Source organism: Rhinolophus hipposideros (genome assembly GCF_964194185.1).
Source record: "Rhinolophus hipposideros genome assembly, chromosome: X".
In the NCBI taxonomy this organism is placed as follows: Eukaryota; Metazoa; Chordata; class Mammalia; order Chiroptera; family Rhinolophidae; genus Rhinolophus; species Rhinolophus hipposideros.
This window is the reverse complement of record NC_138046.1, coordinates 69,429,460-69,451,372: the sequence shown is the minus strand read 5'-3', so window position 1 is coordinate 69,451,372 and position 21,913 is coordinate 69,429,460. Positions and strand designations below refer to the sequence as shown.

Sequence of the window (21,913 nt, the reverse complement as noted above, 5' to 3'; positions counted from 1 at the left end):
GCGGCTGAGAATTAACTTAATAATTTGTATTTCTATCAAGTTCCAAGGTGATGCTGATGCTGCTGGGATCACTTGGAAAAGTCCTACCTTAGAGGCACTAGACCTTAACTTGAAAAGCCTGTTGGCATAGTTAACAGACTTGACTATGAACATTGGATTTAGTGCAAATATTCCTTTACTGTTAGTGAACAACAGTAGTCAAATGTCTTCAAGAAGATACTTGTTTTCATTTTTATTTAATTTTTAATCTCTCTTGTAACATGAAGTTTTTAAATTTATTTTATTTCTTGGCGAACAGTACTTATTTTTCCCCTGGGTAGCCACATAAAATTCATCTTGACGATGATATTTAAACATCATGATTCTGGGGCCACAAATAAAACCATCATTGGTTCTTTCAGGAAAGAGAATCTTCTGTTTCCTACATTATTAAACTTTAATAAGTCACTGTGGTTTTGAACTTTTCTATTTAGTCCAACTATTTCTACCCTATCTGCCCTTCTGGTTTTTCCTAGCAAGACACATTCTGTGTTTCCTAAACAATACGACCACAACAAAACTAAAGCTATTCAAAAATCCCTTTAGAATTTCAAAGGCTTGTTTAAACTTAAGTCAAATAATAATAAAAAAAAAATCCAGAGTTAGATAGGGGAAGACTTTAAAAAGCAAGATTATTTTAATGGGGAATATACCAGGGGTGCCAAAAAAATGTATACACATTTTAAGAGATGTTATCTATGCATATGCTCAAGCAGTAGTTTGCCATAATTAGAAATGTCTGGATGCTGATGGTAACCACTCTGAGCACCTCTTGTAACTGCAGAAGTCAAACGTGACTTGTGTTCATCTTTCATTATTGGTATATATTGAGTATTACAGTTAATACAGTTTTTTCCTTTCTTAAAATGTGTACACATATTTTTTGGCAACCTCTGTACTTTGCATCTCAGAAATCTGCAAGCATTTCAAAATCAAACAGAAAAATACATTTTGAAGGGTAAAGAAGAAGCAAGCAGAGATATGCAGTATCCCTTTGGAAGGGATACTGAACAAACAAGGGATAATGACCAGTAGGTTCTGACAGGAAAGCCTTCTACTATGCTTAGATGATTGCCAGGATAATTTGATGAGGGAGGCATATTACACATGCATAGATACCCATGAAAGAAGAAAGGAATACTATTAGAATGTACAAATAAATTTAGCAAGTTCGCTGTATAAAAGACTATATAAATAAATAGTATTTCTATATCCAGTAGCAATCAAATAGAATGTGAATTTTAAAAGAATATGACACCATTTACAATAGCATTATAAAACATCAAACTCTTATGAATAAATCTAAGAAAAGATATACAAAATCAATACATTGAAAAACTACTGAGATAAATTAAAGAAGACCATAGTAAATAGAAGAACAAACAAATCATCCATAGATTAGAAGATTCAATAACATTATTTTAATGATGCCAACCAGAGGAGGTAACACAGGCTCCAGATAATTAAAACATAAAGTAGGTTTAAGAGGATCTAATGATTGTAAACTTTCAACATTCCAATTACAGTTGTAAAATACTGATTTTAAATAGACTGAAAATAGAGTGAAAATTATGTATTATACAATCTTTAGAGCAACCACTGACAAAAACACAAAGTGACATAATCAAAATTATGATTAATAAACTGTAACAGAATAAGAACAAATGTTTAAATAACCCAAAAGAATGCAGGAAAGGGGAATGAAACAAGAAAGAGAAAGAACAAGTAGATAGCAAATAATAAAACAGCAGGTCTAAATCTGAACATAACCACAATCACATTAAAATTAATGTTCTAGGCCCATGAATTAAAAGTCAGAGATTGCCAGAACAGATTTTTAAAAAATGATTCAACTATGTGCAAGAGTCTGAATAATGGCCAACCAAAGATCCTAATCCCTGGAATTTGTAAATGTTACTTTATAAGGAAAATGCATCTTTGCAGATGTGATTAAGAATCTTCACAAGAGGAGATTATCCTGGATTAACAGGGTGCTCCCTAAATTCAATCATAAGTGTTCTTAAAAGGAGAGGCAGAGAGATTAGACCACCACACGCAGAGTAGAGGTGAAGTGACGTGAAGGCAAAACTTGGGGTGGTGTAGCCACACACAGCCACTAGAAGGTGGAAGATACAAAACGCATTTCCTCATAGAGCCATCAGAGAGTTAAGACCTTGATTTCTGTCCAGTGATACTGATGTTGAACTTTGAGCCACCAGAATCGGGAGAGAACATATTTCTGCTGTTTCAAGCATTGAGTTTATGTTCATTTGTTAGGGCAGTCTGTATTGTGAGACTTAAAATTTCAAGTGCCGTCTTGATATCTTTGAGTGTCCAGTGTCCCAAAGGCCTAGCCACATCCTACTCTGATAGGATACTGTCCCCTACTCAGTGGGAGAGATTCCCATCACCTACTTCCCCATCAGCCAGACCATAAACAACCCACCTGGACCTTGAACTAGCAGGTGTCACTTCCCTGCCAGTCAGCAAAATTATTCAATCAAGCCAATCACATTCTTCCACAGGAACCAGGAGCACCCCACTCTCCTGCTACTACCAAGACTGCTTCCTACTGATTCACTCTGTCCCTCAATGCAAACTGCCTTGTGGCTCTGTGTAGTGTGTGGTGCCCTCCTTCCCGGGGCTATGAGTATGTGACTAATAAACTGATGTGAATCTCATGTATCTAGTGTGAGGAATATGTGTTCCACCATCTTTCACTGTCTAGGGAGGAAGATTCCTCCTTCAACAACCAGGTGAACAGTAGTTGATCAGAACAATTGGTGTCACAAACAATTGGATGACCCAACCAGAATCAAGGACTTCAACACAGCTTTAATTAACTGTTCCTTTGCTAATTAACCCGTTCCTGATATTGTGAAGGGTACCTGGAATGGAACTGCCAATTTCAGGGCAATTTGTGCTTTAGGTTGCAATGTGTTCAGTTGTTTCTCTTGGGTGCTGCTATCTTCTCTCACTCTCAAAAATAAAGTGTATTTATCACCACCACGGAGAGAACTATTGAAAATTACTTATATCCTGGGATGACGTGCCAGCAGGTGGAGACTATGGCAGACAGTCTGTGGAACTCCCAACACTCAGTCTGAGGTCGGGGCCTGTAGAGAAGATAATGGAATGTTGATTTACCAATAGGGACCACAAGGACACAGCATTTGGAACTGGTGGGCCCTTGAGACTCCCTCTTGCTAGGAATCAGGCTATATCTCTGGGAGTTAAAGATTCCAGTGCACTGTATATACACTGGTGGCTACAGTTTGATCACTTAAGGTGATCACCGGGGCATCCATCATTTGGGAAGCTACTTCCCCGCCCCCCTCATCCAACACATACAACCACAGTTCAACCTCCTAAAATCCTGTAGAAAGGTATTGTTCCAGGCCACCAACAAAAGATGAATTAAGAATGACTTCCTGATTGCTTAGTAACGGTGGTTGTTGTTCAGGTAAGGGTAACAACCTTGCCCATCTCCTGTTGTGGTATCCCTTGCTGTTGTCCTGAGGGTATTACCCCCAAGGATACTGAGGAACATATCCATGGCCTCTCATGCCTCAACACTGAAGAGACAAAAAGGGAAAAGAAATATTTGGTCTTCAACTTTTCTCCCAGTGCACAATGCGTACAGAATGCCCCTGGGCTTTGCTAAATACTGCAATAAATAGCCTAATCCTCAGAATTACAGTGGAAAATACTCTGTGGCACTGTGAAGGAATTCTTTCAAACCTGAGTTAAGCTATGGTCCTTAAACCATAAAACCATTGCCATGGGGGAGGTCTCTAGCCCTGAGGATACTAATTTAAAGCTCCCTAGAAGAATAAATTTATAAATAAAAACAGAGTAAAAGAGAACAATTTGTCTCCCAAGTATATCCAGTGACAAAAAAAAAAAAAAAAAAAAAGGCAGAGGGTGAATGGGAAGGAACATATCTATATCCATATCATCTATATCCATATCATCTATATCTATATATCTATATCTATCTATCAATCTATCTATACACACACACAGAGGGTGCCAAAAAATGTATACACATTTTAAGAAAGAAAAACTATATTAAAATTGTAATACTCAATATATACTGATAACAAAAGGTGAATACAAGTCACGTTTGACTTCTGCAATTACAAGAGGTGCTAAAAGTGGTTACCATTAGTGTCCAGACACTTCTGATTATGGCAAACCACTGCTTGAGCAACATTGACCAAAGTGTCCACTTGCCTACATTTTTTTTTTTGGAACCTCTGGTATATACAGAGAGAGAGAGAGGGTGAGAGAGAGAGAGAGAGAGAGAGAGAGAGAGAGAGAGAGAGACAGAGAGAGAGACAGAGACAGAGACAGAGAGAGACAGAGACAGAGACAGAGACAGAGACAGGAAGGAAGGAAGGAAGGAAAGAAGGAAGGAAAGAAGGAAGGAAGGAAGGAAGGAAGGAAGGAAGGAAGGAAGGAAGGAAGGAAGGGAGGAAAGAGGTACAGGGATGGGGAAGGAAAAAACAAACAAAATTTAAACAAAAGCTTACAATTTGATCAAATTGGAAATCTAAAATTTAATAAAATAATTTATACAGCAAAAAAGATAAAAGGGCATTGATTGACTTTTGCATCTCTACAACACAAGTCTGAATTAATTAAACACCAGCTTAAATGCACCAATTTGCCAAACTTCATGAACTTAATTAATATTAGGGCTGAAATTACAATTATTCCTGGGGATCCCACCAAATTTAAACATGGCATCCTTTATAATCTTGGGGGAGTAACTAAATATAAACTAGAGAACAAAAAGGTATGCCTCACCTTAACCATTGGTCTAAGTTCCCCATAGTCATAGCATTCATTGCCCTAAAATATCCCATAGTGGGCAGAGACGTTCTGATACACCGGTTAATAAATTTACTTGATTCTTTGGTGCTTAAAAATTGGCTCGATAAAATGGGACCCCACAGTTAAAATAGTTAATATGGCCCAATGTGAATTAAAACAAAGCCTTCAAAGATTAAAATTTATTATATGACTTAATTGATGAAAGGGTAATTCTCACTACTTTCTCATTTTGACAACCCAATTTGCCTGCTCTTAAACCTGGAAAGAATGAAATAGTGCCTCGTGGGGGATTACTGCAACCTTATTGCTGGGTCCCATCCATTAAATCCCCCATATACCCAATATCCAATATTAATGAAATGATTATTCCATCCAATCAGCAATCAGTAAATATTTGCCATTATAAATATGTTCTGTTGAGCACCTACTTGAACAGCCTCTCAGCCACAGTTTGCCTTCATTTCCAAAGGGACAAACTACACATTTACCAGGCTATGCAGGAGGTAGCTCAGCATGCTTGTGATTGTATACAATCTTTGCAGACAAAAATCTCAACTTCATCTACCTTTCTCCAGAAACATAGATATGATATTACATTAATGACACCATCCTCTGAGGAAATTCATCTGACACACTCATTAAGGACATACAAGTCCTACATCTTTATCTTAAGTTCTGTAGGCAATATGCTCCTCAGTTAAAATTTTACTTAATCTCACTGACATTTTATTTACAAATGAGCCCACCTTGAATGAGGCTCCCTGTAACAAGAGGCTCTGGAATCAGTTCAAATTAAAATCAACAGGCACTCCATTAGTGCTCCCAGAGACTTTTCCATTGTAGAGGCTGCAGAAGCTGCTCTCATGCCTCCTGGAGTCTCTGGACCAACGGTGATGGCCATAAGCTGTTCATGGGCTTCTGATGCAAGAAACTGCCCTTCTCAGCACCACTTTATACACCATTAGCATGGCAACTGCTGGCCACATACTGGGCTCTCCTGAAAATATAGGTTCTCACATAACTTGAGCCTGTGACTCTCCATACCTAGCTACCCATTCTGCCTTAGATCATGAAAATAGCACCTCACAAGCTTGGCACAGCTACTAAAACCTCCTTGCTATAAGACAGAGCCAAACCTGCCCCTCTGGCATATTCCACATGCATGAGGGTGTGATCTCCCCACCCCCGGTACCTTGCCAGATGCCATAGTGCTGAAGGAGCTAATTCCTCCCCCACACCCTTGCCTACCTGAGGAGTCCTTTGAGATTAAATAATAGAACAGCAATGGGGATTCATATACTGAATAAGTGATAAGTGATGGAACTCGATGGTATGTAGCCGCTCTCCATCCCTTGACCAGGATGTCCCTGATAAAGGACAGAACCCAATTGTCACAACTGGCCAAACTTAAGGAAGTCATCTTTGCACTGGATATCATGTCCAGCAAATGGACCCAGCTGCACAGTTTTACAAACTCTTAGGCTATTTCCTCTTTGGAATAAATCATTCTGGGAATCTCTTGTCCAACAGACACAAAAAGGAAATCAAGGTAATATGTCTCTATATATACTAAGAATACAATAAAGGCCTCACCAGGACACTCCTTATCTCCTTTTGAGTTTCAAACATCATTGATAAAGACCAAGACATGTATTTCACTTCTTCGAATGCAGGATTCGGGGCTCTTGAAAAAGACATTCAATGGAACTTTCATCACCTCAGTAGGTCCCATACAGGCTGTGAAATTTAGTTGCTCCTCAAAGAACTCCTATTTAAGTTGCAAAGTGATAAACAGACCCTCTGCTGGGTGTCACTGTTTCCACAGGGACTGATTAATCTAAATTCAAGCCCCTAGGGACCTATATTCCTTATACTGATGCTGCAGAGATCCCTCAATTCCCTTTATTGGCCATAAAGGGGGTAAGCCTCTAAAGTTCATGTTTTTAATAACTACCTCATCACATGGTTCTCTCCCTCAGAGTCAAACGCCTACTTGACTTCCCAGTGGGTCATTTCTACTCCCTGAAAGTCTTAGTTATTACCAAGGACTCAAATGATGTCAAGGCCTCAAGGGGTCAACAGTAATGTCTGATCTAAAATTTCAAGTGCCGCCTTGACATCCTTGAGTCCCCATAAGCCTAGTTGTGACTTCCTCTGTTCTCGTCAGACATACCCCCTATAACCCGAACCCAGTGGGTAAGCTCCGCACACAGCTAGTTACGCTATCAGCCAAAACAGCTACACCTCACCTGGTCTTCAACCTCATGGGTTTCACTTCCCTATAAGTCCACAAAATTATTCAGATAAGCCAATCACTGGCTACATGGGTGTGTTCACTTTGTGAAAATTATTTGTATATTTTTCTGTTTGTATATTACTCTACGATACAAACAGAATTTAAAAAAAAAATCAAACTAGTTTAACACACTATTAAGAAGACAAGAATTCTAGGTATGAGCCTGAAAGTGTAGTTTTCAGATTGTCAGGGTGTGTGTTTTGCATGAAAACATAACTATAAATGAGAAAATGGATTTTGATTTTTTAATAGAACCTAGAAATGAGAAATATTGTGGAAGGTACTGGTAATATTCTTGTCAACTGCTATGATTTTTCTTTAGTATAACTGGTGGTATTTGAATAAGTAAGTGTTCTAGTAGAATATAAAATCTCTGTTAAATAGAAAACATTTTTTTTTTCAAAATGAGAATCTTGTGTCTTTGAGAATTCCATTTGGTTTAAGTATTAATTTTCTTATAAACACAAATATTTCTCTCTCACACATACACACATACACATTCCAAGATATTATGTTTAAAATATGCTCTGGACCAGTCATTCTCAAACTTCTGTGTGCATCATAATCCATGAAAAACTTGCTCAAAACAGATTATCAACCCCAATGACAGGATTTTCTGACTGAAACCCTTTCTAGCAATTTCCCAGGTGTTGCTGATACTGCTGGTTTTAAGTCCACACTTTGAGAACCACTGAAATAGATACAATTAAATCAGAAAATGAAGAATGAAACTGTTCCCTTAAGCTTATGAAGTTCTGAATGAGTTTGAGATTTTTATTTTAATGTTTAATAATTACCATTTCTAGGGTTAGAAACTGTTGAAAAGTAAAGGTGGGCGATAGGTATTAGGATAGCAAGTAGGATTTAACAATTATTAACTCCATTAAAGGTCATTCTGAATAAAGAAAATAGTCTCTGAAGTATATACATAGAATATCCTTCCTTAGAGAATGATAATAGTTTACATAGTTATTAACTGGACTTAACAAAATGGTATCCATGGTATGGATTACCCGGCCTATTTAATTCTCAAATATTTCCCAAACTGAAGGAAAACTCACACTGAAGGAAACAAATCACTGAGTTTAATTGTCATTTAGAATGTAATTACATAGATGAATGATAATCTCTCTGACATTATCTGAAAATGGAGACACATTGATGTAATGATTGAAAGGACAGTGCTTGAATCAAGTCTATGAAATTCTGTAGATGAATTTGCAGATGAGATTTTTCTTTCAAGGAAGTTACCAGTCCTTCTAATGGTATGATGGTCATAATTTTTTGGCTATATGTGTACTGCATTTTGCTGTGTATAATGCCTTCCCACGTTTTTGGCCCAAATTTTCAGGGAAAAAAATCTTTCATTTTTATTTAACTCAAATTTTTATTTATTTACATTTAGGTACTTGTTTTTTTGTATTGTAAAGGAATTTTAGCATTTGCTTTTTAACATATTAAGGTACAAGACATTTTATGGAACAAATAATTACAAAACAAAAGAACTGATACAAGGTACAAGAAATGTTATGTACTGGTAACAAATTTACGACATTTATGCATCATAGAAGGACAAGAACTTTTTGTCGTTGCAAGTTCATCGTAAGTTCAACAAAACCGATTATCATATCCCAGGGTTTTATTTTGCATACGGATATCGTTTTGATTTTTATAATTATACTCTTCACTCATTAGCATAAATAAAAGAATGAAAAACATTTATATAGACACAGAATTACTATTACCATGCATAGTGTGCATCCCTCACAAATTTGGGCAAAAACGTACACATTATACACAGTAAAATACCGTAATTTTGTGGAAGCAGGCATTTCAAAGACATGAATTATGTGTCACTGTCTTGGAACTTCATGAACATATTTTTGTTTATCCTCAAAAGTGCTATGAGTTAAGTTGTATGCCTATTTGAAAGAACAGGAAGCTGAACCTAAGAAAAGTTAAGCAATTTTTTTTTTCCATCTCATGAAGACAGTAAATGTAATACACAACATTTTGATTTAGTACTATTAGATTTTGGAGCAGAGTTCTGTGCAATTTAATCAAATTATCTGAGAGTAGATAGGCTACATGGTTTCTGCCTCTCCATAGTCAAACTAGGAAAAGACAAGAACAAAGACGGCAGATGATAGAAAAATGGACAGAAAGATAACTATTTCATTTTTTCTTGGTAGCATAAGTTCTATCATGTTCCTAGGGTCTGAGGTCTTCTTCATGCCTTAGCTAAGTCTCTCCCCTAATCCTGAGCTGTTCTCTCAGACTTAATTTTTTCCTCTGCACTCAACTGCCCTTAGTTCCGTGATTCTGAGTGCATGTTCTTACCAAAGTCTCCCTTTACCTGACTGACTTTCTTCTTGTTAAACCATACACAGCCACATCACTCTAGGTCACTATTCTGAACGCACTCGCTGCCCCCACTGTTATTCCATAGCTTCAAGGTGATTAGAACTGCATCTGTACTATTACTACTAAGCATTACCATCTTGTGAGCAATTGTTCTGTGCCATCCACTAAATGTTAAATGCATACCATTCCATTTAATTACGCGTATTATTTTATTTTATTTACACAAAAATCCTGTGAGAGAAGTACTAGGAATACTTTCATTTTATAGGTGATATAACTGACGAACATAGAAGTAAAGTAACTTGTCCACGATTGAAGAGGTAAGATTTTCATGATGTTGATGGTGATGGAAATAAGGTAAATAACCTATGTGATTTATGCAGCACTTGACACGTGTCCAGAACTGTCCTAAGCTTTATACATGCTCTGAATTCATTATTCCTTCAGCCTTTTGAGGTAGAACCTATGACCTCTCTTTTGCTTGTTTGTTTTGTTTCTTTTGCTTGTTTTATATTTTAACCAGTTAAGACTCTGAGGCATTAAATAATTAACCCAATGCGACAGAGCAAAGGTTTCAGTTTCAGTTCTCTAGTTCCAAATAATTGACTTTTCCACTACTCCAGGCTTCCTTGTTAAACAAACAGATTTGTAGATGTGTGAATTACAGTGGAGCACATGAGAGTCTGGGTGAGGAACAAAGTGCAAATATCATTTATTGAGGAATTTCTGTGTGACACATATTAGGGATGCAAAAGTCAATAACGCACAAAACTTAGGCCTTTGTGACATACCACTTTTTTCATCCTGGCCTAACATGATTATCATAGGAACTACTGTAAAAATCAGAGTCTGTCAAGAACATGAACATTTCTAAGGGAAGATATTGAGAATCAGAGGAAATGACCCTAGTGGCAGGTTCTGAGAGAAGGTGGACTTTATGGCCACAAACATCATTCTCCTAAAGTCAGAATTCTTTCATTGTGTTTAGATTCCTGTGTAAAAATGTATCAATTTGAAATTTTAGTAAACAAATACTCTCCTTTAAAAAGGAAAATTTCTTAAAATAATAAGAAACATTAACTATTAAAGCCTAGTGAACAACGAAAGGGTTCCATAAGTCCATTTCGATACAGACATCAACGGTTAAAAAAAGAAATAAGTGGATCAAAATGGCGGCGTGAGGTGAGCCTCTGTAAAGCTCCCCTGGAATTTACAACTAATCGACCACAATAACTCCACAAAGGACTCCTTCAACAGCAGACAGGCAAGACTAACAAGCCCACTATTGAATTCACCTAAAGGTGGGAGAATCACGCGAGCGGGGGAGGAGAGAAGGGAGAAGTGCAGAGACAGAGACACGTGGGGGCAGGACGCAGACCTAGCTCAGTGCTCCGAGCAGCCAGCATCCCGGAACTACCGCAGCTGTGGGAGAGGGAAGTGCTCGGACTGCTAGGGCTCCGCTTATGGCCCACAGGGCTGAGGAGGCAGCACATAACACAGCTAAACCCAACGGTCATGGCAGAGAGCTCAGAGAAAAGACTGAGGGAAGAAAGCTGAAAACCGTGGTTTAAGCCCTCACTGCCACAGCGAACGAGAGCCTTAGGCACTGAGACTGGCCGCCCCCTCCCTACCCATCCAGAACCCGCCCCGCCCCCACATGCCTGGTGCTAGAAGCAGAACAGTAGCAGTGTCAGATCAAAAGAACAGAATATTTGCTGTTCTGAGAACTGTGGAACGCAGACACAGATTCGCAGCCCAACTAGTTCTGGCAAAGGGGAGGGAGTTGTTGAAACAGGACTGGCTGTGGTGAGGGTCACAGCCATTGCTCTGGGCCACTTCTCACAACTCACCTTGCCCCTGGCCCCACCTATCTGGGCAGATCCCTGCAGGAGCAAACAGAACTGCTGAAACATACGGGCTCTGAATCTGGTGCAGAAAGAGCTTTGGAACTTCAAAAGCTCTCCCCATCCCCACAGGGACGTGGCTCCCTATGACCCAGGTGAACTGTTAACAGAGGAGAAGACGGTCTCCCAGAGAATCCCCCATTGTGTGAGAAGCTGGAATAGTCCAGAGAAAACATAGCACTATTGTGTGAGAGAGGAAAAAAAAAGGCTGCAGGCAGAGAGAAAACAAAACATTACACCAAACCTCTACCTATCAACCTGTTGCAGAAACAACTCCTGTAGATGTCTAGGAAGATAAATAATAAATCATTAATTGTCATGAATAACCAAAGCAACAAGACAGCTCAGAAAGAAAGTGAAAACTCTCCAGAAAAGGAACTTAAAGACATGGAAATATGTGACTTAAATGACAGAGAATTCAAGACTGCAGTTCTAAAAAAAACTCAACAAGATGCAAGAAAACACAGAAAGGCAATTTAATGAACTCAGAAACGCAAACAAAGAACAACATGAGCATTTTACGAAAGAGATTGAAATTTTAAAAAAAGAACCAAATGGAATTTCTGGAGATTAAGAACTCAATAGAAGAAATTAAGAATGAAATAACCAGTTTAGGTAGTAGAGTAGACCAGATGGAGGAAAGAATCAGTGACATCGAAGATAGAAACTTGTAAATGACACAGATGGAAGAAGAAAGAGACTTGAGACTTGAAAAAAATGAAAGAACTCTACAAGAACTTTCTGACTCTATCAGAAAGAGCAATATAAGAATAATGGACACACCAGAAGGAGAAGAAAAAGAGAAGGGAACAGAATATATATTCAAACAAATTGTTGATGAGAACTTCCCAAACTTGTGTACAGAACTGGATCCTCGATTCCAAGAAGCAAATAGAACACCTAATTACCTCAATCCCAACAGGCCTTCTCCAAGGCACATTGTATTGAAGCTGTCTAAAATCAATGACAAAGAAAGAATCCTCAAGGCAGCCAGGAAAAAGAAGACGGTAACCTACAAAGGATAGCCCATTAGATTATCGTCAGATTTTTCAGCAGAAACTCTACAAGCCAGAAGGGAGTGGAACCAAATATTAAAACTATTGAAAGAGAGAAATTATGAGTCAAGAATAATATATCTAGCAAAGATATCCTTTAGATAAGAAGGAGGAATAAAGACTTTCCAGACATACAGAAGCTGAGGGAAATTTCTAATACACGACCTGCACTACAAGAAATAATAAAGGAGGCTATTCGACCACCATCAACAGGGACAATTTGTGGCAACATAATAAGCTGGAGAGTAAAAGCCTGAACCGCAACATGGGAATGGAGAAAGTAAGCGTGCTGCAGAAAGTGGAATACTCTAAATATCAAACTTTCTTTTACATAAACTTAAGGGTAACCACTCAAAAAAATATCCAGAACTGAAATACATACTGTACTAAAAGAAGAAACAGAGGGAAACATCATAGAATACCACCACACAGAAATAATAGACAACAAGAAAAAGGGAAAGAAATAATGGAGACACAGCCTTACCAAAAAACTAAAGATAGAATGACAGGAAATCCTCACGTATCAATAATCACCCTATGTAAATGGACTGAACTCACCAATAAAAAGGCACAGATTGGATCAAAAAACAAAACCCAACCATATTCTGTCTCCAAGAGACACCTCTCAGCTACAAGGACAAGCATAGACTCAAAGTGAAAGAGTGGAAATTGACACTCCAAGCAAATGGTACCCAGAGAAAATCATGTGTACCCATAATGATATCAGATGAAACAGACTTCAAGGTGAAAAAGGTAACAAGAGAAAAAGATGGACATTTCATAATGGTAAAGGGGACTATACAACAAGAAGACATAACACTCATCAGTATATATGCTCTCAATCAAGCACCAGAATATACCAAGGAACTACTAACAGAACTAAAGGGAGAAATTGACCAAAACACAATTATACTAGGGGACTTAAATACATCATTGACAGCTAGGGATAGATCATTCAAACAGAAAATAAATAACGAAATAGAAGCCCTAAATGACACATTAGATGAAATGGACATAATTGACACATATAGAGCACTTCATCCTAAAACATCAGAGTATACATTCTTTTCTAGGGTACAGTGAACATTCTCAAGGATAGTTCACATATTGAGACATAAAATCAGCCTCAGCAAATTTAAAATTGAAATCATTCCAAGTATATTCTCTGATCACAAGGCTTTGGAATTGGATATCAACTGCAAAAAGAAAGCAGGAAAAAACATAAATACGTGGAGATTAAACAACATACTTTTAAAGAACGACTGGGTCAAAGAAGAAATTAGAGGAGAGATCAAAAGATACATAGAAACAAATGACAACGAAAATACATCCTACCAAAATTTTTGGGATGCAGCGAAAGCAGTTTTAAGAGGGAAATTTATATCATTACAGGCCTATCTCAATTAACAAGAAAAATCCAAATAAAGAACCTCATGTTACACCATAAAGAACTAGAAAAAGAAGAACAAATGAAACCCAAGGTCAGCAGAAAAAGGAAATAACAAAAATCAGAACAGAACTAAATGAAATAGAGAACAAAAAGACAATAGAAAAAATTAATGTGACAAAGAGCTGGTTCCTTGAAAAGATTAACAAAATCAACAAACCCTTGGCTAGACTCACTAAGATAAAAAGAGAAGACACTAATTAACAAAATCAGAAATGGAAAAGGGGAAGTTATCACGGACACCACTGAAATACAAAGGATCATCCAAGAATACTATGAAGGAGTATATGCCAACAAAATTCAATAACCACAGAAGAAATGGACAAGTTCTTAGAAACATATAGCCTTCCAAAGCTGAACCATGAAGAACTGGAAAATCTAAACAGACCGATCACCAGTAACAAAATTGAATCAGTCATCCAAAACCTTCCCAAAAGCAAAAGTCCGGGACCAGATGGCTTCACTAGTGAATTCTACCAAATCTTCAAAGAGGATCTAATACCATTCTTGTTCAAACTCTTCCAAAAAACTGAATAAGGGACAGTATTCCCTAGCTCATTTTATGAGGCCAACTTTACCCTGATACCAAAACTTGATAAGGACAACATTAAAAAAGAAAACTACAGACGAATATCTCTGATGAATTCTGATGCAAAAATCCTAAACAAAATTCTAGCAAATCGAATACAACAATGCATTAAAAAGATTATTCATCATGGCCAAGTGGGGTTCGTCCCCAGGGCACAAGGATGGGTCAACATCCGCAAATCCATCAATATGATACATCACATAAACAAAATAAAGGACAGAAATCATATGATTATATCAATTGATGCAAAAATGCATTTGACAAGATACAACATCCATTTATGATTAAAACACTTAATAAAATATGTATAGAAGGAAAATACCTTAACATAATAAAGGATATATATGTCAAGCCCTCAGCTAATCTCATGATTAATGGTGAAAAACTGAAGCCCTTTGCTCTACGTTCACGAACACGACAGGGCTGTCCCCTATCACCTCTGCTTTTCAACATAGTTTTGGAAGTCTTTGCCAGAGCAATCAGGTAAGAGAAGGAAATAAAAAGGCATCCAAATAGGGAATGAAGAAGTTAAACTATCACTCTTTGCAGATGACATGATGCTATATATAGAATACGCTAAAGACTCCACCAAAAGCTGTTAGAAACAATCAACGAATACAGTAAAGTTTCTGGCTATAAAATAAACGTACAGAAGTCCATTGCATTCCTATATAATAACAGTGAAATCTCAGGAAAAGAAATACAAAAAGCAATTTCTTTTGCAATTGCAGCAAAAAGAATAAAATACCTAGGAATAAACTTAACCAAGGATGTGAAGGACCTATATGTTGAAAACTATAAGACATTTTTGAAAGAAATTGAAGAAGACATAAAGAAATGGAAAGACATTCCATGCTCATGGATTAGAAGAATCAACATAGTTAAAATGGTCATATTACCCAAAGCAATATACAGATTTAATGCAATCCCCATCAAAATTCCAATGGCATTTTTTAAAGAAATGGAACAAAAAATCATCAGATTTGTTTGGATCCACAAAAGACCCCGAATAGCCAAAGCAATCTTAAGAAAAAAGAACAATGCTGGAGGTATCACACTCCCTGACTTTAGCTTGTACTACAGGGCTACAATAATCAAAACAGCATGGTATTGGCAGAAAAGCAGACACATAGACCAATGGAATGGAATTGAGAACCCAGAAATAAAACCACATAAATATGGACAGATAATTTTGACAAGGAAGCTAAAAACATACAAACAACCAAAATGTCCTTCGATAGATGAATGGATAAAGAAGTTGTAGTATATATACACAATGTATATATACACAATGGAATACTATTTGGCGGTAAGAAAAGATGATATAGGAATATTTGTGACAACATGGATAGATCTTGAGAGTATAATGCTAAGCAAAATAAATCAGACAGAAAAAGCAGAGAACAGTATGATTTCACTGATATTTTTTATATAAACCAAAAAGAAGAAAAGAACAAGACAAACAAATGAGAAACAAAAACTCATAGACACAGACAATAGTTTAGTGGTTACCAGAGGGTAAGTTGGGTAGGGGGAGAGAGATGAGGTTAAGGGGGATCAAATATATGGTGATGGAAGGCAACTGATTCTGGGTGGTGAACACACAATGGGATTTATAGATGATGTAATACAGAATTGTACACCTGTAATCTATGTAATTTCACTAACAATTGTCACCCCAATAAATTTAAAAAAAAAAGAAAGAAGTAGGGGAGAATAGACCAATATCCTATGGAGAAAAACTCTAAATAATTTATTTAGGAATGAAAGGGAACATAACTTCCAACTCCTTAATTGTGAGCTATACATGCAACTTTTTTCCAAAGTACAAAATAAGAAAAGGGGTGAAAATAAATTTATAGCGGATAAAGCTAACAAACATCACCTCAACCAGGTGATCAAGGTCTGCATCTACAGTGACGTCATGTACTAGCACGCACCCTTGATATGATGGGTGAAAATTCCATTTATCTCAGTTGTTTTTCTCCTCCAAATCAATGAACTGAGTCTAAACAGGAAATAAAAAATAGATACATCAAATTGAGGCATATTCTAAAAAACACCAGAGCAGGAATTTCCTAAAACTGTCAAGGTTATCAAACACAAGGAAAGTCTGAGAAACTGTAATAGCCAAGAGGAGCTTAAGGAGACATGATGACAAAATAAAGTGCAGTATCCTCTAATGGATCTTGGAATAGAAAAAAGGGTATTAAGTAAAAACTAAGAAGCATGAATACTCATAAAATATAGACTTTAGTTAATAATATTGTATCAATATTGGTTCACTAATTGTGGCAATGTAAAATACTCATGTAAGATATTCATAATAGGGGAAACTGGGTGTGGGATATATGGGAACTTTCTATATTAATTTTGCAACTTGTCTGTATATCTAACAATATTCTAAAATTTAAACTTATTAACAAAAATGTAGGCGATTGTTACTATAACCTGTTTATTCAGTACAAAATTTGAAATAACCATGTTATTACATTAACATTTAAGAAAATATCACATACTTCAACTCCCACACACAAAACACAGACTAATACTGAATATATAGATAATGTATTATATAAATGTACACTTAAAACCTATATAATTTTACTAACCAATGTCACCCCAGTAAATATTAAAAAGATTAAAAAAAGAAAGAAAAGAAAAGCCAGTCACAAAAGAATACATACTACATGTACATAGTACATAATACTTTTTAAATAGAGTTCAAGAACTTGAAAATCTAATCCTTGGTGTTAGAAACCAGGATGGGGTTATTCCGGGGTGGGAGTAGTACTTGCAAGGGGTGTTTATAACACCACATATACTTGTTATTTTTAAACTTTATATGAATTGAATCACAAAGTATGTACTCTTTTGTATCTTTTGTCCTTAATATATTTTTGAGCTTCATCCATGTCTTTGCCTATAACTAATTCATTCCTTTTCAATGCTGTAGAGTATTCCATTGTGTGAATATATCAAATTTATTCATCTATATTTCATGCAATAGGTTTTTTTTTTTTTCAGTTGGCTACAATGAACAATTTTGTTATAAACTTTATTTTGTTCTCTGTTTTTGCATTTAGGTATGTAATTCCAAAGGGGTAAAAATGTGGCCTCATGGGGTATGTGAATGTTCAAAATCATTTGGCAATGCAAAGTTGTTTTTCCAAAGTTGTACTAAATTAAATTTCTACTAGCAATGTATATGAGTTTTTAATTCATTTTTATTCCCAGTGTTATGTACAATTCCCAAAACTTAGTAGATGTTCCAATTACAGTTTTTGAACTGAATTCTTCTATTCCTAAAATAAACAATCACCTAAATATAACAAAAGCTTTGGCATAAGGAAGAACTTGAGTTGAAAATTCCAGGTTTTTTATGCCCTAACTGTACCACTGTGAAAGAAATTATCTACTTGTCTGATAAAGTTTTCTCCACTGTAAAATAGATTTAAAAATACCACTCCCAGGAGATCATTTTGAATATGAAATAAAAGTAATACTATGTACATATAAATTCTAATGTAGTACCTTCAACATAGTACTTATTCATTATACAAGATATGAGTTTTACATACAAACATATTAGGTTAAGAAATTTTATTTTATTTTCAATTTACAATGAGATCCACCATCCACAAGATAGAGAAGGTTTAATTGAATAAGGCTCAATCAGGGGCCTAAGAATGTTTAAGTTTCATGTTATTCTTGGGATTAAGACACCAGAAAAGGTCCTGGGACTGTTTATAAGAGCAGTATTAAAATTCTTATTCTGCTTACTTCTCAAAATGATTTGAAATCGATAGTATGACTAAAACACATTTTTAAAAGACGATTAAAATACACTAGGTTGGGAGAAGGGTACATAAAGCAATATGAGGTAGTGCAAAAGGCAATATTATAGGTTTAACAAACATCAGGGAAATTCTTTTTTTAAGGCAATATTAAGTTTATCTTTTTCCCAGGAAACAACTTTACCAATTTGGACCTTAACTGACTATCCATAAAACAAAGTGATAATGTTTATCTTATCTACTTTTCTATAGCCTATGGTGAAATTCTTTAATTGTCTCAACAAATACATATTTGAGCACTTAGTATGTTAATAGACATTGTTCTAGGAACTATGGATAGAACAGTGAGGATAAAAGGAAAAAAAAAAACGAAAAACAGGAAGCACTAGCCGTATTCATGGAGCTTACATAAGGAGAAACAAATTATAAACATATACATAAATTACATAATTTTCAAGAGTGTTATTATATGTCAAAGCGTATTTTGGCAAAGGTAACATTTTATTCAGATTTAAATTATTGCTGTCAACATAACTATTCTGCCATTTCTAAACAGTCTTATTATCCTCTATTTACTTCTGAGTTGTCTCAATTTTTAAATTAATAATAACTAGCAAACTCCTTTCCTCTATATATGTAGCAATTTAAATTTACAAGTGTATCACAAATTACAAACAAAATGACAAATAAAAAATATTATTAGACATGACAAACAACTGAATAAAGAAAGGAATAATAGTCATATGTTAAAATAAAACTTGATTTCCTGAATTTTAGCATTTTGTGAATTTATAAGTTAATCTATATTAGAAGTTTAATTAAATTTCATTTTTCAGCATTTAGGTAAACTTATGAAATTAACATCTGCTGTTAATATTTATGTGGATAAAGAGTAAATAATATTTCCTATGCCATAGTCCTTTATAAAGCTTTTAACTTAAAACACATAAAAATACACATACAAATAGAATAACAATAGTCAGCTCAAGAATAAAGAAAAGTTTTTATTGTAGAAAATAACAAAATTTTTATGTATTCTTTTATTTGACCATTTAGTCCAGTGTTTTGCTTCTTTAACAGTTAAGACAAATAGCCTCATTTACACACACACTGTGTTCTCAAGGTCTGAATTTAACTTTTCAAAAGAGTAAAATCTGTGGTATCTTAAATATAAAGTGTTTTCTCAATGTCTGCTCAAATTCAAAACTAAAAAGAATTTATGAATCATCTTTGGTAGGTGCCACCATTTTGTCACAGTCAGCTTTACCATCCCTCAGCAGGGGTGATAGTTCATGTTGAATACCTGAACAAATCATGAGGGAAAGCACAATAAAGATTTATTTATCCACAAACTATTTTATCTGCTACCATGTATTATATTAGTGTGTACATTAGATTTTGCACATTTAGACTCATCTTTTTTCAGCTATGAGTTTATGAACTTGGGCTTCAAAAATGGTAAAATGGCATAAAAGAGCACAGTTTTGAGCTACAGTGGTTTATATTTAAAGAACTAAAATGCTACCTTTACCAAGACAAGTTTAGGATAAAAATTATAAAGTGATTAAATTATATGATCGTGATATACATAAATAAAGAAAATGCCATTCTCACAGGGATAAAGAGTGTGGAGATGTTGTTTCTTATTTTCTGACCATTTTGAAATTTTTAAATGTAGGTATACAATAAAAATCCATTCAATAAAAAAATATTCCATTTCCATTAACTCCCAGTGTTACTGTAAATATTAATAGCTAATTGCACACACAGAGACAGTTCTAAGAGCTTCAAACTCTTGTCCTCTTTCTTCTTCCTAAAACCACAGGTTAAAACCAAGAGCCGAAAAGTATATTTTAGTTGTCATTGAAGGAAATGATATAAGGACTGAGGCAGAATACAATAGTTTTCTGACTATTTTTCTTTGTTTTTGATGTCTGAATTTACATTTTGACCGTAACCTATATTCTAATTGGGAAATACATCAAATCAGTGCAAGAAAAGCATCTAATTAATAAGACAGTCAAGAAGTGCCAAGAGTAAATTGTTCCTGGAAAAAAAAAATCTAGATAAGTGTAACTCAAGGGAAAAGATGGGAAGTGGAATGGGAAAATGAAGTAAATCTGTAAATTATGATGTGAAAGTGGGGTCAAGAAACAAAAGATTCAATAATTAGTAATTAGGAAAGCATCACTTCTCTAGCCTCAGAGCACTACATATTGAGTTTGCTCTGTTTGAACAACCTCTAGGAGAAGGAATCTTTCCCCCCCAAAAAAGAAAAAAGAAAGTGCTCAGGAGTGGGATAAAACAAAAAACAGATTATTAAACATAAGAACCAAGGAATAGCAGAGAGAGGGCTTCAACCAGGTTCAATAGTGTTACTGAATATATTTGCTTTTTGGTTAGGGATGTTTGTTGTGAAAGAAACAGTATACCAGAAAAAAACAGAAACAAAAACAAAAATCTAGCAACTTCAAATTAAGACATAGGATTAATAGAAGCCTATTCAGAAGAAAATTGTTTTGCTTTATTTGTAACCATGTGAACATTTGGTCTGATACTGACAATAATTTAAAATATTTGTGGGTGCAGGTATAAAATAATGTCAGTGGTTTTGGGGAAATTAGAGGTAAAAAATAGTAAGATAATCTACCATGTTGTAATAATATCGTGATGGGCACATGATTAAATATTGCACTTCATAGGATACATAATGTTACCAGCTATCCTGGTAACATTAGAAAAGCTAACAAAATAATAAAGTTGGTATTTAGATCAAAGAGGAGCATATAATGTAGCCCTAAGGGCTGTTTAAATCTGTCATGATAATATTTTCATATGGGAAAATAATTTAAAAGTCCTTTTTGAAGATGAAGTGAACATATTTCTTTATACAGGAAAGCTTAACATCATCACAAAATACATGAGAATAGCACTAGGATGAGAAGATCATAATTTAGAATTTTTTCTTAAGTCGCCTGTAAACACAAGAAACAAGTATAGAAAGATAGAGGTAAGACATGTTCTATTGTATCTCAACTCATTAACAGTTAATGAAGCAGAGAATCACAGGAGTTCACAAGAAGATAGTGAATAATGTCAGTGAAAAAGGCCAAGAACTGAAACAGATAATGGATACAATACGCTAACATAGGTTTTCAAGTTAGGATTCAGATATCATTAGCTGCTTTTTTCCAGTGCCTCTTAGAATAAAGCCCATGAAGAAAACAATCTTCAATGGTTAATTATATTTAAAATATTTTTTCCCCAAAAGGCATCAACCTTGGCAGTGCTTTTGTCATTATAATGATTGTTTAGAACAGTTAAATGTAAAATTGTCAGTATTACAAAGTAAATTTCAAAATAGATCCTTTTCATTTGTGCTCACCTCTGAGCAACTCTTTTTGCAAATCATCCTAAGTGTCAAACTTGAAAAATCTAGAGAATTTGGTCCTGGGCCCTATCAAATATACGTTCCTGAAGTCCATGAAGTATTAAAGTTATTCCTAATATGTTTTTCCTTGAATAAAGATTTTCACAAGATATTTTTACATTACATACTTTACGTTATTTTATTTCTGTTTTT

The 21,913-nt window shown here is 35.4% G+C and overlaps 1 pseudogene across 1 annotated transcript in view; it reads left to right on the top strand.

The window, feature by feature from the left end:
• LOC308495048 (E3 ubiquitin-protein ligase makorin-1-like) overlaps positions 1-21,913 on the top strand; it is a 460,600-nt pseudogene that overhangs the window by 373,962 nt on the left and 64,725 nt on the right. The window lies entirely within an intron of this gene.